The sequence below is a fragment of the Perna viridis genome, chromosome 5, assembly GCF_037379345.1.
Source record: "Perna viridis isolate PV_CMFRI_1.1 ecotype Kerala chromosome 5, ASM3737934v1, whole genome shotgun sequence".
Lineage (NCBI taxonomy): Eukaryota > Metazoa > Mollusca > Bivalvia > Mytilida > Mytilidae > Perna > Perna viridis.
This window is the reverse complement of record NC_142449.1, coordinates 26,819,162-26,837,378: the sequence shown is the minus strand read 5'-3', so window position 1 is coordinate 26,837,378 and position 18,217 is coordinate 26,819,162. Positions and strand designations below refer to the sequence as shown.

Below are 18,217 nucleotides of genomic sequence, written 5' to 3'. Positions count from 1 at the left end.
ATGTAAATTATAGGTGCAAGTACATGGCATGATTATTAGCTCAAAATTCAACAATTTTCAAAATGTTTAATGTCTGTGAATGTTTATATTTTATTCTATTTACCCGTGGAACTTGTTTTTTTTTCATTGATTGGTTGTGGTTTCAATGCATATTGCAATTATTTCTTGCATTTCAGGACAAGAATGTTTTACTGTATGAAATGATCCTGCTTTATACTACTCTACTATTTTGACATTTTGAGGCGGTTTCATAGTGCTACCTCACAGAATCAACAGTTGCTTAGCCAAATAGTTGTTACACAAAATTACTTGTTCGAGAAGTAGTGAAAGATTTAGCACTCACTAGTCATAAGTAGAAAACTTAAATACATGTACCATTTATGTTTGCCAATGAGATAGTCAATCAAAAAACAAAGCAAGTAACGATTAAGCTTCTACAAGTGAAATCACCACATGGATATCAATAATGGGCAAACAACATACCATTAAGCAATCTATAAAAAGGCCCAAAAACAAATAAAGTAAAGCTATTTACAAAAGACCATAATCAACCTAATCTACAGAAAACAAAGAAGTAATTTTTTAGCTCAGTTGATAGAGTGACAGCTTGCAGTGCAAGGGGTTCTAGGTTGTATTCCAGGATGGTACTGTCAAGAAGTGTACATGGCTGTTATTGTATTCATGTATGAAAGTGACTTTTACTTTTGAAGCACAACACATTTAAACCTTGTACATTTGCATAAGAAATATGATTTTGAAAATATTTATTTTCAAACTTCAGCTTCATATCAGCTTTCATTACAGTGCAAGCAGAGATTTGAACAGCATTGAAGATCATCTAAATTATACATGTATGAATTCTTTTCAGTCATATATATTGCATGGATGACCTGGAAGTATAAAAATCAGTAATAAATATACATAATACTCATATTCAAAGTTATTGTGATTCATGAATCCTGTATTGAAGTAGACCTATATTTAAGTAAACCTTGCATTATATGGCTCATTGGATGTTTTTTTTCTTCAAACAAAACATCCCATTATGCTAAAATATTATGTCTATGTTACAACCTTCATTTAAGTGTCATGGGAACTGTAGTGCTACATTTTAAGCAATAAACACATATGGGATCTATCTACATTACATATGTAGAAATAATACAAATAAATTTCTAAAATAAATTGACTAATGGGAGTTTCTAGTGAACAATCAAAAGACTTTGAAAGTGGGGGTCAAAGCTATTAATTTCCTCTTTTTTGCAAAAATTTTCCACATTACTTCCAACATTAGAGGTGGTTCCTACCTTTGGAACACCCCAAATCAATATTAATTTTTTTTTCAAAAAAAAGGCATAAAAATATTGTATACAGAACCTCAAAAACCTACACAATCTATTATCATACTTCATTTGAACAGAGCTTCCTGTTATGTATGACTTGTCTGGTAACTTGTATCATTGGTAGGAGAACATGACGGCTGCGTCTAAAATTTTCTGGAAAATATCAAAACATATTTCCTTTTAATATGGAAAGAGATACTGAAAATCAACATGGATAGACTTTTATCATACTGTGATGACTATGGTATAATTGTACATGTTCATGACAACATACTGTGCAAAAGAAATCTGATGACTGATAAAACTAGTTCCTTATCCTTAGTTACTGATATACAATGTAAGTCAACAGCTTGTATTTATGGATCTATTAAAAAAGTAAAAAAAAAATAGCACGATAAACTTCTTAAAAAATTGAAAATTGTGTCATATACAAGGTCATAAAAATGTATATGTTAATGTTTAGATTAATTTCCAAACCATATAATTCATGTAGTTTACTTCAAGTTATGTATGAAATGTTCTCATATCACTTACATGTACAATACATTGGAACATTAAATATTGCTTTTGATTGCTCTTGGTCAACTGTTCAGCAATACTTGTTTCACTGGAGTTTCCTTGACCTTGTACATGAATTTATGTTTGTTCTCAAAAATGAAATATGGGATACTGTATACACAAATAACAGATTCTTGTAAGGTTTTGTATGTGTTACCCTCATCATGTTCAACAAGTTTGTATCATAGACTGTTTCATTTAAATGAAAATCAACAGGAATTACTCAACGACAACTCTTCATGTCTTTATAAAAATGTGTGTATGGACTATGGAACATGTATACATGTAATTTGAACTGCACTCATTTACTTAGACTACAGCACATGATTTAGACAAATTATAATTAACAAATACATGGTATATGATAAACACTTAAGTTATTTATCATAATTCTTCATTATTGTAACTGTGTTCGAGCTAAATAAAATATTTGTATTTTCATCATGGCGGCACTGTAAACAATAATGAATGCATATCATTAATATTCGTTCGTTTTGCTAATCAATTTTTTGATATATAAAAATATAAAAACATGAAAATATAGCAAACAATTGAAATAAAAACAAACTGCCATGTTCGAATTGAAAAAAATATACTCAAATAAAACATTAATTTAGCGACAAATATGCCGAAGTTCATAAGCAAGCTGCTGATAAAAAAACACAAAGGAGAAAATTTTAAATAGTTTGGTGTTTTTTGTAGAAGGTTTGGAATTATCTCAAACTACGATTTTTAGGTTCATTTGTATTCACCTTAATGTGTCACTTACTTTTTGATGGAATATATGTCCATATGTGAGTACACGAAACACAAATTCAGACGACCCCCCCACCCCCAATGTGACAGCATGGTTTTTTTTTTACAAAATACCGTTCGGAAGTCTGATTTTAGTTCAAAAGTCACGTAAAAATCTGAGAATTTTGAATTCCTGTTTCCACGGGCTGTATTTTGGCTAGGACTAGAGGAAGGGGACTGGAACAACCATTTATTTTGTAAAATGTACATTTGATATTGACTCGTCCCATATCTACATCGGTCCATGTAGTCGATTACTTATAACAAATTGAAACAGCGCTCGGTTTGCTTTGGGATTTATGGGATTTCTTCAATCAACTAAATGACAGACGTTACACTTTTTCGAGAATGTGTTGGAAGTCCCCGTTTTGTTCTGCTTGATTTTTGATGTTTATATCGATCTTGCGGTTGTTTTGTTTTCTTTTCATGATATGGTCCGTACATCTGTACGTACCCATTGAACTTAAGTTAACTCATAAACGGCAATCATTGACAGTACATAGCGTAGGGTTTTAAGAGATATAGGTTAATCAGTAAGACATTAAAGGCCCAGACAAAATAAACTTAGGAATATCATTTTACTAATGTTTATGGATCTAAACTATGTCAAAAAATGAAACATTTTTTGTTGTTGTAAAGGCTACTGTAAGTATAAAATCGAAATGCTTGTATGAAATATGCATCTAGTGTACATGCCTTAAAAATATAATGTTTTTGGCCTTTTTTAGATGTCCTACATGTAAGCGTTTTCTGGTTCGCTTCAAGTCTTTATTCCTGACATAATTTGATATACGACGATCAGTATTTTCGTCTGTCGTAATTTTTGTTCTAAATGGGCATTTCCATCCCATACAATATTTAAGTTTTTAATGAAAACTTTATGCAGCAGCAATATATATCATAATGAATGTCCATTACCGTTAACAAATCATGGCATCATCAAGCAGTGGCGGATCCAGGATTTTAGATTAGGAGCGCACAATTAAAGCGAGGCGAAACAATTTTTGAGGTTAATTTTTTAAAATATTCTTCTAGAGTGGGTGCAATGTAGATATCTTTTGTGGTAAAATTACCAAGAATTAAAGTTTTAAGCTAAAACCGACTAAATCTACCCCTGACAACCCATGCTTTGCAAAAATTTAGGGGGGGGGGCGCACGGCCCCGCCTGAATCGGCCCTGTCATCAAGTATTCTTGTAGCATATTTCTTACAAAAGTAATTTACGTAAATGCGTTCAAAGCAACAATACTTAAAAATATATTGCCAGTGTACACTACACCTGTTCGACTTTCAATGACACAGAGAGCTCTTTAAGGTTATTCTCTATAAACCTTCCCAGGCTTTCAGGAATTTATGGGAGACATAAAAATAATACAAACAATATCATAGAAGTTGCGGCTTACATCACGAAATAGTAATACTAATATTCCTTAATGCAACACGAATACTAACTTTATCAGTAATTATGTTCGAATTAAAGTCACAATTTTGCAATCAAAACGAAATAAGACCGTGTGAATCAGAGTTATTCGGTTGAAAGATAGTTGTGATAGTACAAAAAAATTATTGCTACAGACTATCCTCGAATAAGTTCGACCTCCTACATATCGATCATCTTTTCCTATATCAGATCTTGTTATGAAATTCTATAGACGAGTAAATGTTCCCCAATGGAGTGTGGTTTCTGTTCTAACATAGTATAATGGTTATTTTATCAGCTGTCTTTGTCATAAAGAATATGAAAATGGATTACGTACAAGGAATCAAAAATGTATTTCTTTTTTTATAAATAATAACTGTATTACAGATATTACGACGGAAACCCATTGTCGCCGGTTGCAACATTGTCAATATATCACTAAATGCCTTCATCCAAGCGTTGTTTTGTAGACAAGGATTTTCACTAAAGCAATTACGGTGGTTATAACTAGAAAGATAGTAATCCGGCTGATTTGAAATTAAAAACATTTAATTATATCGCAAATCGTGGATTATCGGATATTCCCAACCTCAAGAGTGACATTTGATTTTTTAGTCCTCATAACAGTATTTGCATTAATATTCCACAACTATAACTATGATCTCGATTTGAAAAAAAAAAACAAAAACAAATGTACAAATGATAAGTATATGGCGAATATAACGATTAAAGAGGCTGTCGATGTAAAAATCAAGCAGATCCTACGATATGGTTGGGTAAATTTTATCTCACTGAGTTTTTTTTATTCCAATGTAATGTATATATCATATGTATATCGTAAAACGAATGTTTTAAGGCGACAATGGATGGGTCAGAAAATGATTTTAAAGTTTCCTAACAATGCAACGAAATTTTGCAAAAAAATGAAGAGTTATCTCCCTTTTTAAAAAACTTTCAATGCTTTCTATGTATTTTTCTCTTTAACTGTTGCAGTTAATAATAATAATAAAAAAAAACAGGATGCATTTGTGATATGGAATGGATGATTTTTTTTTAGAACAAAATATGTGTCATGTGGAACCTACTGCTTGGTTTACAGCACGGACACCCTCTTATACATTGCATTTCATACACGACTGCATCTCTTCAGGACATACCCATAAGCATAAAACGACTCGATTCTTCTTTTTTATCACTATTAATCAACATTTGAGTTCTGTGCTCATTCCCCTCAATCCTTTTTCATAAAACCAATGAAAACATAAACTTTTTCAATACTCAATTCACAAGGTCAACTAGTGTATAATTGAGTTTGGTTTATGACGGAGCTTTCTGAATGGTCGGTTCTCTTTGAGCAAATAAAATAAGTATGTATATTCAGTTTTGGTACGGCGACGTTTTTAACGTCCATTGCTCCACATTCCGTGATTCAAATCGAACCATTTCTTGATATTTGGTTTTGAATCCCTTGAAATTAAATTATAAGGAATGTTTCTGATTTTTTTAACAGGTTATACAAAGTAACCTGGTTTGATGCCATTTTACACTTTTTAAAACCGCTTCCATAAGTGTTTACTGCTGCAGCACATACATGTTCAAACATTTGAAACATTTCTCAGAAAATGAAAGGAATCTCCATAGCTATTAATTTACTACTTTTGGCTTAATTACATAAGTGGTTTTCGGCTCGCCTATTCATGCAATTTATTTTGAGAGTTTTACTGGATAACTTATTTGTGGCATTAGGCAGTTTATAAGAATCGCTCAACCTACTTATGGCGTTACATCTTGAAAAACAAATACGCCCAATATATATATATATATATATATATATATATATATATATATATATATATATATATATATATATATATATATATATATATATATATATATATATATATATATATATATATATATATATATATGCTTAAAGAGTATGCGAGAACAGGTAGTACATTTGTTATTTTCATAACCGGAAATTCACGAAAGACGAAGTATGCTACACCTTCAAAGGACATTGCCAAATACTTAATGAAGATCCATCTCACGTAGATATTCTATGTTAGGGGCATGGCATTGTAATTTTTTTATCCACTATCCTTTTAAGTCCCAATTTCCTCGTTTGATAACAAATTGAAAGCTAAAAATAGTTGTTTTATCATTCCTCAAGATCAAACGCACCTATGACCTTGTGTAAATTGACGTGTGAATAAGACATTGTTACGCATAGGCTTCCTGTTGCAGTGCATGTTGTTGCACACGTACATTAAATGTCGTCTGGACATTGAACTGATAAAAGAGAAATTGCAGTGATGTAACTTGCGAGTAGGTTAGGCCCGATACAATTGGTATGTTTTATTCATGTGCATGATCTTCTTAGTCATTTGAGTGTCCTTGTGAAATTATTGGGAAATAGATACCACAAATACAGTGTATTGTATCATAAATGACATTTCAAGGACATTTGGGGGAAATCTGAAGTAGAGCAAATTGTATATATTGATTAAAACTTAGTGAATGAAAAGACTATTTCAAAAGGAACTAAGCAATTTAAAATCAAAATTAATAGAAGTAAACAAAAATTAACTACAAACAAAATTTAAGCTTGAATTTACAAAAAAAAAGATAACAAAAATCACAGCAAAATACTGCCTAAATTCAGTTTTGAACGTTTTCTTGGAACAGGGTTATGTGTTGCTACAAGATTGAAGTCATCACTACAGACGTTTTATGGTCATCATTAACTCGTGGATCGTTATGGTGTATCCATTTGCACCATGAAAACTGATTTATTCAACGGGTCATAGTTTTCCTTTCCTCGTTTGTCTACCCTGGACTTGACTTTTTATGAGCAACTCTGCGGGTGTTTCTAGAAAAGCAGAGGACGCTTACCCTACCGGTGCACCTGGTCCATGCTTCCAGTTTTTAGTGGAGTCCGAGTTGCTCATTTTCTTTTGTTACTTTGTATGTATGATTTTAGTTACTTTACGTTCTTTGTTGTGTATGTCTGTTTTCCATGTCGGGTCTTTGTCCCTGGATTACATTCTTTTGATTATCGCTAAAGAATTGATTAATCCTTCACTTTGTTTTGTCATGAAAAGTAATAAAAACTGGTATTACATGACAAACTGGTGAATATATCAAGAAATGATTTCTTTTTTTTTTCAAATTGCAAATTTCTTCTACGTCCCAATTATTTATCCCAATACAGTAAGTAGAGACTCTAACATTCATCTTTTGATGTGTTTTCTGTACACCACTAGAACTAATGACAATGGTGTGAAATTGTGTGAGACGTATAGCCAGCATTATAATCCGCTACAGACAGGATTGACCCCCAATTGATAGGTTTGTTTACTGCAGCACTGCCTGTCAAAGGGAAAGACCCCTGGTTTGGTTTGATTCCAGTGGCGGAACCAAAAGGGAGGGTGCAGGTGGTTGGCACCGCCCCCTTCTATCGGAAAAATGTCATTTTCATCCGTTAAATTGACAAGAAAAGCAAATAATTTCCTAGCACCCCCCTTTTTCTGAGGAACCCCGACTGACACCCCTCCTTTCCAAAGTATCTGGATCCGCCCTTGGATTCTCACACCTACCACCGGATGGATTTTCACTATACAATAAAGATCGTTTCGTTTTACTGTAATTATGACATTGAAACGACAAATAGCTTCACTGACTTCAATCAATTTCTTTAGAACTAAGTGACTGGTTATAAGGATTAAGTACTTCTCATTTACCTATAATTTCTATAGAAGTTAATTTGCTACCAGATATTCGTATTTCCGAAGCACGTATTTGCATTCCATATTTAGACAAGAATCTGCCTTTGACACCTAAACAAGCACATGACGCAATACTTGACGAGAATTTGATTTTTCATTGACTATTCATCATTTCAACAATGATTTAATAAACTGACGTCGAAAGTAATCCTTTATGTACATAAAGTTTGTGCACTGGTGCAGTGGCACACGTAGGTACCAAGCGAGTATCTATCAATCTATCTATCTATCTATCTATCTATCTATCTATCTATCTATCTATCCGTGTAGAATAACGAAAGATAGTATTTTTTGCACTTTTCACTGTACTTTAAGTAGGGAGATATCTTTTAAATTATTGATTAAAATTGAGAATAATAAGTTTGGTAGTAAATTGAAAAACAAATAAAACAAACAATAAAACCAAACCAAAGGGTAAACCATATGCCGAAACTTTTAGTTGCGAGGGTATAAAGAAACCAAACAAACAAATAAGGTTTGCTTGCAAGTTTTCTGCTGGTTTTTATTTAAATATCTGTTTCGTTGTTTTTTATCACATGAATAATTATGTATTATTGATTGACTCAAACGAGGCGGGAGGGTGGGGGTCGTTGTGAGTGTTGAAGAAAAGTTTGCAATGTCGCGCGCAAACCAATCTTTCGCATTGCATTATGTAATTTGACTTAGAATATCATTATTTGCAAGTCAATTGCGACAACAACACGTATTTAGCTCACCTACTTCAATGCCAGACGACATATAGATCCTAATGGCGTTGTACAATTACTATATAAGGCAAATTTCTTTATCAATGATCTTTTAATATTATTTATTTCCTCATAAGTTTCGTTTTAGTGTTTATTCGGGTTAACGAGTACTTAACCCAGTCTCGTTTAGACAATAGATTTGGCATATGCAATGTTTGCTACTAGAAACAACTGAAGAGTTTATTCTTATTTTCTAAAGAATTTGTTTGATCAGCAAACGGTGGATTACTTTGCACGTAGCTGAGGAATCGTTTGAATGTATATATTTATATGCATTTTTGGTTCTATCAAATCAAAATTCTAACGGTGACACGTACAAAGAAACAAAAGTAAATGAGCAACCCACTGAAAATAGAGTGAATGGACCTGATGCTTCGGTAGGGTAAGCACCCTCTAGCTCATCATTAATATAACATTGAACCAACATAAAAAAACATAGTAATACTGTACTTGGTTGCAAACACTGAAGTCCCAAAACATGACAACTGTCGATAAAATGTTAATTATGTAAGTTTATTCATTCCTCCGTACGAATCTGATCGGAATACAAATATTAATTTCTTTGAAATCCGAGTGCTGATGGTGAAGTAAGGCAGACTTACTTAAAATAGTTAAAGTTTTTAAAATAGTTAAACGGAAAAGCTGCATTTTGGTGATTGATGTAAAACATCTCTCCAAAGTCGCTTGATTATAATATTAAAGGGCGTCTTAATGTTTTAATTTGTAACTCAGGGCACAGAGAAGTCTCAAGCTAGAAATAGTATGATTATCATCTTTCGACGCAGAATTTTTTGAAACGTTCCCTTTTCTGAGAAGTTTTTCAGTATATGACCTTCTGTACATGTATGTGTTCATGCCGTTCTCACATGCAGTTCTACCTTTTGAAGACAAAGTTATTGCAAATATCTTATCTTTCATCTCCATAAAAAGCCATTTCCTCAATGTTAATGTTCTGCCAGCCAGAGACCACATATCTATACGAAACATCACATTGTAAACCATATCCACTTAATGTCAATTTGTCAATTTGGTTTATCTGATTTTTGTATCCTCATATGTAGTTGCACACGTATGTGTCAGTGATCTTATTTGGACAATGGGTTCAAAAACTAAGCCCGAGGAAGTGTACTGAGTACAAACAAAGTCCAAGAAGAGGTACGACCGTACTACATTTCGACATTTCGACATGCACTAGTTTATCCCATATTTTTATTGATAATTCATTCGCCATTCGAACTTATTTACATAGACCCAAGCCTATTTTCGGTTTTCCAACAATAATTAATGCACAATTATGGAAAACCTATTTGAAAGTTGGTTGATGAGTTTTCTATTCAAGTAAACGATTTTTCTCCTTTCACAAAGCCATATAGAATAAAATTGGCATTTATTGCTTTAGTGAAATAAACTTAAAACAAATACAAGAATAAAAAATATATGTATATGAACAAAATGGAACACGAAAAAAGTACTGCATCACCGTTTCCTTAATATGGAATATACATATAACACATCAACCGACAACAAAAGTGCTTCATATGATAATCATAAGGTAACCATGCACTTGATAATCATTATGGTTATTATTCAATAGTCACGATAACCAGACGATTTATTTATAGATACTTGTTTGTAAACATATGTTAGTGATTGGTCGGTTGATTGTTGTTAAACATCAATCGAACAGACCCTGCCTTGTACTAGTCCAACACGCTGAATCGGATTTCTAATGTGCTAGGCCGTAGAAGCAACAACCCGCATGAAGGCATGTACCTCACTCGGTCATATTGGTCTGACTCCATGGCAACCAGTTTTCGCCATAATTCTGACATGCTGCATGCTTGGCGGCGAAACAGTGACTACTAATTTTAGAGTCGTTAGCGTGGCTCGCGACCGAAGTTTGAACCAATGATCCTTCACACTCGAGGCAAACACGCCAACACGGGACAACTGCGACTGTTAAACAAAATAAAAAAAAATTAACCTTAACAATTACGCATCAGTTCAAACATTTTTATAGCTAATATACAGAAGTATAAGTAAATTTCATAGCCTATTTATATGTTTCATCTTTGTCCCATGCCTTCGAATGTTTCAATGTAGCCTGAACCGTGGCTGCCATTGAATTCTTATATGAAACAATTACAATTGTCAGGGGTGCTGCTGAGCTTGTACATTTGTTAATGTATATATCTGAGAATGTTACAGCGATTATGATCAATTCAGTTTTTTTCTCAAGCTTTGATGTTTGACATTAACAATTTTTAAATCGTAATTCGATCCGTTTTCCCTGCATTTTTCAAGTGATTGAATGCATATTTTTGTCTTGTTTGCCTAAAATAGTTAGTCTAGCTTACTTCTTTAAGTAATACCAAACGGATATTTTCAAAGCCGCCAAGTCGCACCACTTAAAAAAAGAAATTATATAATTTTCGACTTAATCTTCAATTTTTAGATGTTTTTTTATGTGTAAATCGACTCGTATTCAAGACAAACATAATGTTTATCAAGGTCTAATCGTTAACATGTTTTAGCTGGGGCATCTTTTAGTGTGACCTTTTTCCTTATTTTGCACAAAACAATACCCTTTAGCACATATTACTAGATTATTAACGTTTTGTAGGACACAAACAAACTACTTCTACCAGAAAGGATTTTTTTTCTAGTCGATTGAAGGACAACTCAGTTATTGACAAATTTATCCATTTTTTTAAGTAAAAAATGATAAGTATAAAAAGATTATCACATTTTGATCTTAGTCAGCTTATCAATTTATGCTGAAAAGTACTTGATCTTTTTAAGTAGCACTCCAGCTAAGGATCATGCAAAATGTGATTCATGGGTAAAAAGCCTACATATTTTTATTTTTGGTATTTTGTTTGAAATGTCATAGTAAACAGAAATAAACGTGGTTTTTCATATAACCCGTGCTTTTAGCAGATAAAAATTATATAGAATGCACTGTAGATTTCAAAATTAAGGGAGATAACTCTGTAAACGGCGCTCAAATACAATATACTGTATTTTCAATGTCGATTATCTCCTAAGAGCAGGCAGATTTGAATGAATAATTACACATTTCGTTGTATAGTACAAAAATAAAAATATGTAGCCTTTTTTGGGGTGTATCACATTTTTCAGATTTTGCATGATTCTTACAAAGACAGCTACTTAACAATAATACAATTTTCAGTGTTGTTGACAATTATGTAAAATGAACGATTTTCATTGAAGTTGAAACATATTGTGCACCCTCTCGCTGATTATGTTTTTATTGTTTGAGGAACCATAATCTCATAGCTAGTTTTGTTTGTTATGTTTGTCAATGCCAATAAATTTCAATATAACCTTAATGAAACATATTATATTGTCTAAATGGGATATCACAGTCCCAACAGCAGATCATTTGGTTGTCCAGTGATTAGTAGGTACTAAGTTAACTCGGCGGGTGCTTCTAGAAAAGCAGAGGACGCTTACCCTGCCGGTGCACCTGGTCCATGCTCCCAGTTTTTAGTGGAGTCCGAGTTGCTCATTTGCTTTTGTTACTTTGTATGTATGATTTTAGTTACTTTATGTTCTTTGTTGTGTATATCTGTTTTCCATGTCGGGTCTTTGTCCCTGGATTACATTCTTTTGATTACCGCTATAACCTTGGTTCCCTAGATTACTCTTTTAAACAATAAGTTACGTCTTTGCAGTTTTCACACAACTCAAGCATTCAACACTCCTTTTCAAGAAAACGTGAAATGAAACAAGATCTCGCATCTCATTGTTGCTATTTAAAATATCTAGAGACTTAAACAACACTAGGTAAACAAACAAAATACCGCAAATGACCTTGAAGAACTGGACAGTAACAGGGGTACATACACTATTTCTGGACAGACAATATATAGACAACTTCACATTTCCGCAAGGACCAAACAGTCTTGTGATTTCTTGCAGATTATGGAAGTTCTTTTTAACAAATTCTAAAGCTTAAAATGTGTATACTTAAATTTCACGTGCACTAAGCAAAGTATTTATGTAAAAGATGCATTAAATGGAAGCATGATACATTAGCAGTAGTTAAAATATGTTTACTGCGATGAAAATTCTTAAATCTAATTTTTGACCAACTAAAATCACGGCTCTTATATTAACAGTCAATTTTTTAAAGCTTGATACTTAAGATAAGTTTCAAATACATGTATATGATGAATCGTTCGCACGATTTTAAGATGGAAACATACTTAATTTTTGGTCATTCGTGTCCCCTACTGAGGGTTATTATTTAGGCTGAGAATGTTATCTACGGTGTTACAATCTCAGTATTTTATATTTCACTTTCATTTTGTAAAAAGGGATGACGATATGAGTTGTAGTTCTTCATTTTTTCAGCAGTATTCATACAGTAAATTCAATAAAAAAAGTAATTTAATTATCAATTAGGAACTTTAATGTAACATTTTGTCGGTCGTTTGATTTTTAAATTTATAATAGGCTTGGCAAGAATTATTCAGATAGTGTTATGTACTTTTAACGGAAGTTTAAAAAAAGAAAGTCGCAATAGCGCAGTACTCCCAACACGGACTTAGTATTTGCGTCTTTATTTTTTAATTTAGCACTTTAAGAATACTCAACATGGTAAGGCTTATAACCACAGCGTTCTTAGTGCCGCCTGTCTTGTTACTGGTACAGGTCATGTGACACTTACGTACTTTGTTACTATATTTAGATCGGTTTGTTTGAATGTTTTTATCTCTTATCCGTATAAGGCCCTATTTCCTCATTTATTTTGCCAATTCTAGACTCATATCAGTATCATATATCATGACTGTTAATTAAACTATTTCAAATCTGATACCACTTAAACTAATTTCAAGACCAAATAGTACAGTGGTTTGGCATTTTTTCGCTATATGCTGTAACACACGTATTGCCTTTATTTGTACATTACAGTCCAATATACCAATTTCAGATCACGTTTACTCGCACCAACAATGTACAAATGCAACGGTATATGCAACTATTAACTTAAAGCATGTATGCAAATATAATTTCATATTTCTGGTATGTGATAATTTTTTGATATGTTTGAAAGAGTAATCAAGGGAACCAAGATTCTGGCGGAAATAAAAAAATGTAATCCAGTGACAAAGATCAGACATGGAAAACAGATACTCACAACAAGGGACATAAAATAACCAAAATATTACGTGCAAATGAACAAAAGTAAATGAGCAACTCGGATACCACCAAAAACTTGGGGCATGGACCAGTTGCACCGGTAGGGTAAGCTACATCGATTTTCTAGAAACAACTACCGTGTTGCTCATAAAAAGTAAAGTCCGGGGCAATCGAAAGACGAAAGGAAAACTATGACACGTTGAACATATTGGTTCTTAAGGTGCAGATAGATAATATATACACCGTAACGATCCACGAGTTCATGATGACGACACGAAAACTTCAGAAGTGAAAAGCAGAAAACTTTCTGTCCTTGAAGGTAGCTTTACCAATCAACAGAACGAACTTGCTTGACCTTAACATTTTTTGATTTGTCAAAATTATGCTAAAAGTCAATGCAAAATAAAGGATACATTTTGCCCTCTTATTTGTGATTTAATTCAACTACAAAGACAAATGAAAATCGGTTCCCACAAACAAAAGTTATTTCATAGTTGGTTCTGGGTAAATGTCACAGTAGTCTGACTTGTTTGACCTTAACTATAGAATTTTTCACTGAAATGTGCAGTATCACTAATTTCAAAATCAATAGAAACACGTTTTTGTTATGAACTTTTGCAATATTAATATCGTGACATACCCAAAATATGGGGATCTGAAGTTGAACATTTTGAAGAAATAATTCATTTATACAGATGAAATTTTTCAAGAACATCTTGTTTTTATTTCAATGCATGCAAATATTGATAAAGATGTAGATAAAAAAGGTGGGTGAAGTGCAATCAAGTAACTGCTTACCACACGGTCTTACTGCAACTAAAATTCTTTTACCTTTTTGTACTGAAATATGTAGTATCACGTGGTATTCTGATTCTTTTTTTTAAAATTGTTTCCCGATGTAATGTTTTTTTTTGGATAGATTTCGTTTTATAGAAATGTCAAACTTATGTTCTTCCACTCGAAAATCTACCTATGTTTTAATTCTAAAAAATCAAATTCTCACTTGTAAGTCCATATCAAATGGATGATTTCCAATACCAATTTCGAACCGAAACATGTAGGGTCTTGCAATAGTAGAATCATCCTACTGTTACGAATAGCTATAACGGATGTCTGACCTGTTACTTTGGCGTGTCCATATCAACCACAAAAGGGTCGATTTTATCATTATGAATTACAATCGTCATAGCTTTCTTGTACTGTCAGACAGATCATTGTTAGACGTATGAACCCAGTTTCATATTGTGCTCCTTTACTTGCTGACCTATTCCTTCACTCTTATGAGGCTGACTTTATAGCTGATCTGATCAGAAAGAAAGAATATCGTTTGGCTAGATCCTTCAATCTCAGTTTCCGCTATATAGATGACGTATTATCTTTAAACAATCCTAATTTCGGGGATTTGATACATCGCATCTACCCAAAAGGATACTACAGACACTGTGAGGTCAGCCTCATATCTTGACCTACACTTAGAAATCGATGGTAAAGGAAAACTATTGACCAAACGTGATGACTTTTCATTCAGAATTGTCAACTTTCCTTTCATCTGTGGCAACATCCCTTCGGCTCCTGCGTATGGAGTGTTCATATCACAACTCATACGTTATGCCAGAGCTTGCCGAAACTACACAGACTTTTTGTATCGCGCTAGAACTCTAACAAATAGGCTTCTGGAACAGGGTTATGTTGCTACAAGATTGAAGTCATCACTACAGAAGTTTTATGGTCGTCATCATGAACTCGTGGATCGTTATGGTGTATCCATCAGCACCATGAAAACGGATTTATTCAACGGGTCATAGTTTTCCTTTCCTCGTTTGTCTATCCCGGATTTTACTTTTTATGAGCAACTCGGCGGGTGTTTCTAGAAAAGCAGAGGACGCTTACCCTACCGGTGCACCTGGTCCATGCTCCCAGTTGTTAGTGGAGTCTGAGTTGCTCATTTACTTTTGTTACTTTGTATGTATGATTTTAGTTACTTTATGTTCTTTGTTGTATATGTCTGTCGGGTCTTTGTCCCTGGATTACATTCTTTTGATTACCGCTATAACCTTGGTTCCCTTGATTACTCTTTCATAAAATAAAAAAAATATCAAATTACCTAAAATATTTCCTCAACCCATATTTAGACCAATCAGGCATGGGTTTTCTTTAGCAAGTCTCAGATTGAGAATTTACATGAAACCTGAGTTTTTCATCATATCTTGGATTTCATATAGCCTGATCGTTCAAAATTTGTGTTGGAGAACGATTTGAGGAAAATATTAAAATCCAGTTATGCTTTTAACCCATCTCGTTCCTGGATAATGACCCGTTTGATGACGGGATGAACTAATTTGTAATGATATTTCTTTTTCATTACTTTTACTGGCTTCTAAATCATATTAGTTTTATTCGTACCGGCTAACCTTTTTATCCTTGGCATATAAAATGAATTGGTTTTGTTCAAATCATCGCGTCCCCTTGATTTTAGTTTTCTAAATTTATGAGAAATGAATGGCTTGATGTTATTGGGAAAATATCCATTGAAATGTATTAAAAAAATTCTACCATTTAAAGCCAAACCATCGATTTCCTTTAAATTTCTGATCGTCATGAGATTCATTTAATATTTCCACCCAGAAAGAGGAAACTTATTATTTCTTTTTGACAGAACGTGACACCGATAATGCTTAACATTTAGTAACAGAATCCTTTTTATTCAGACGATAGACTTGGTGTCTATTTCTATGATATACTGTCTGCATTGCTGGGATCAAACAAAGGGAACGATGTACTTTTATGTGTGTTTAAGAAAATGTATTTTTACAAAAAAAAAACAAAACAAAACAACAAAAAACAACAAAAAAAGCAAAACAAAAACAAACAAACAAAAAGACAAAAAAAAAACCAAACAAACAAACAAACAAACAAACAAAAGCAAAAAAAAAAAAAACACAATCAGTGTATTTCTTAAACAAAACCTTCGTTTGAAAAAAGCTTGATGTAAAAAGGTTTCATGATAATGTTTTCATAATTGGTTAAGTAGAATCTGATTTAAGCGAAAACTTCAAGCTCCGAACAGCATCTGATGTTCGACATTCATTCTAGACGCTGCAATCAACCTTCTCAGAAAATGCAGGAATCTTGCAAAGTCGGGAAAAAGTGAATAATTTTACGCGACATTATCTGATTGTGAAACAATGTTTGAATTGAATAATGTCAGAGAATTTCGAAACGCCTGTCTGCAGTGGTTAGCGAGAGACAAAACGAACGTCTGCCGCTGCATGGAGCTTGCGAAAACCTATGTAAAGTGGACAACTTTTGAAGTATCTTTAGTCGCTTTCCGGTATGTTTGATTCTGTGTAAAACGAGCACCCACTTAAATTTAAAAAAAAGATCATTTAGTCAGAAAATGGTTCCATTTAAATAGGTTCACTGTACACAGTGAAATAACACTAAACCGACATGTTTAAGAAGATAACCGGCGCATTTTCTCGCTTTTTGAGTCTATTATTAAAACACCGAATCCGATTTAGCTAAAGAAAACAAAACAGATCATACACGTGTGATATACTAAATGACTACATTATAAGATGAATCGTATTGAACCTAGAGATATATTTAGTTTAGAACATCATTCACAGCATTCATTACTATATCATACAACTTGAAGTTTACAAAACTCGCCCACAAATATGTTGAACTGTACATTACACTGATAACGTGTTTAGAAGAAGCAAATGATTCAGACAAAATTCTTTTTCAGAACGATTGTATTTGTGCATTATTTATGTTTTCATTATATCACCCTTAAAAGTTTGAGGTTACATAGGAATTACGCTGTCTGGCTGTCGGTATATTTTTCTGTCCATCCATCATTTCGTCTGTCTACATTTCTTGTAAACACAATACCGTAATGGCTGAAATGATTTTGTTGAAATATAAATAGAAAGGTTATTTATTTTTCAGATGTACATGCCAAATTTTAATTGTTGTCGGATGATTCCAAAGAGAGATAATTTAACTATAGTGTGTACCATTTAACTCAATTTGAAGTGGGGGCTATTGTCTTTCTGAGCTTAATCGCAGTATTTCAAGCTACAAACGTTAATTGTACTATCCGTAGTTACTGAACTACTAAATGTGAGTTCTAGCATTGGTCATATTTATCGAATTATCGAGAACAAAACTGGTTCTGAGATAAGTACAATGTTTTTGTCTTGTTCTAGTGAGCATTCGCTGTTTCACGTTAGATCCGCGAGGAAGTGTTTCCGGTTTATTTTATTGTAGTTTCTATAAATGTATCTAAATATGGGTTTAAAACAATTTTAGGGAAAATTTGATAATAAAAAGTAATAAGTTGCAATTGCCCATGTTCTGCTAGTTTCCTAAAAAACCCCATACCTTTGAATTA

General features: G+C 33.0%; 1 long non-coding RNA gene across 2 annotated transcripts; it reads right to left on the bottom strand.

Moving 5' to 3' along the window:
- Positions 1–749: 749 nt before the first annotated feature.
- On the bottom strand, positions 750–8,000 carry LOC148616876 (uncharacterized). 2 transcript variants are annotated; one of them, XR_015921913.1, is made up of 3 exons: positions 7,859–8,000; positions 1,391–1,496; positions 750–890 (listed from the first exon to the last, which is right to left on the bottom strand). It is a non-coding gene; the product is annotated as an uncharacterized LOC148616876 (long non-coding RNA). The 2 variants fall into 2 exon arrangements; XR_015921914.1 differs by lacking the exon at positions 7,859–8,000 and adding an exon at positions 2,671–2,854.
- Between the last annotated feature and the right edge of the window lie 10,217 nt (positions 8,001–18,217).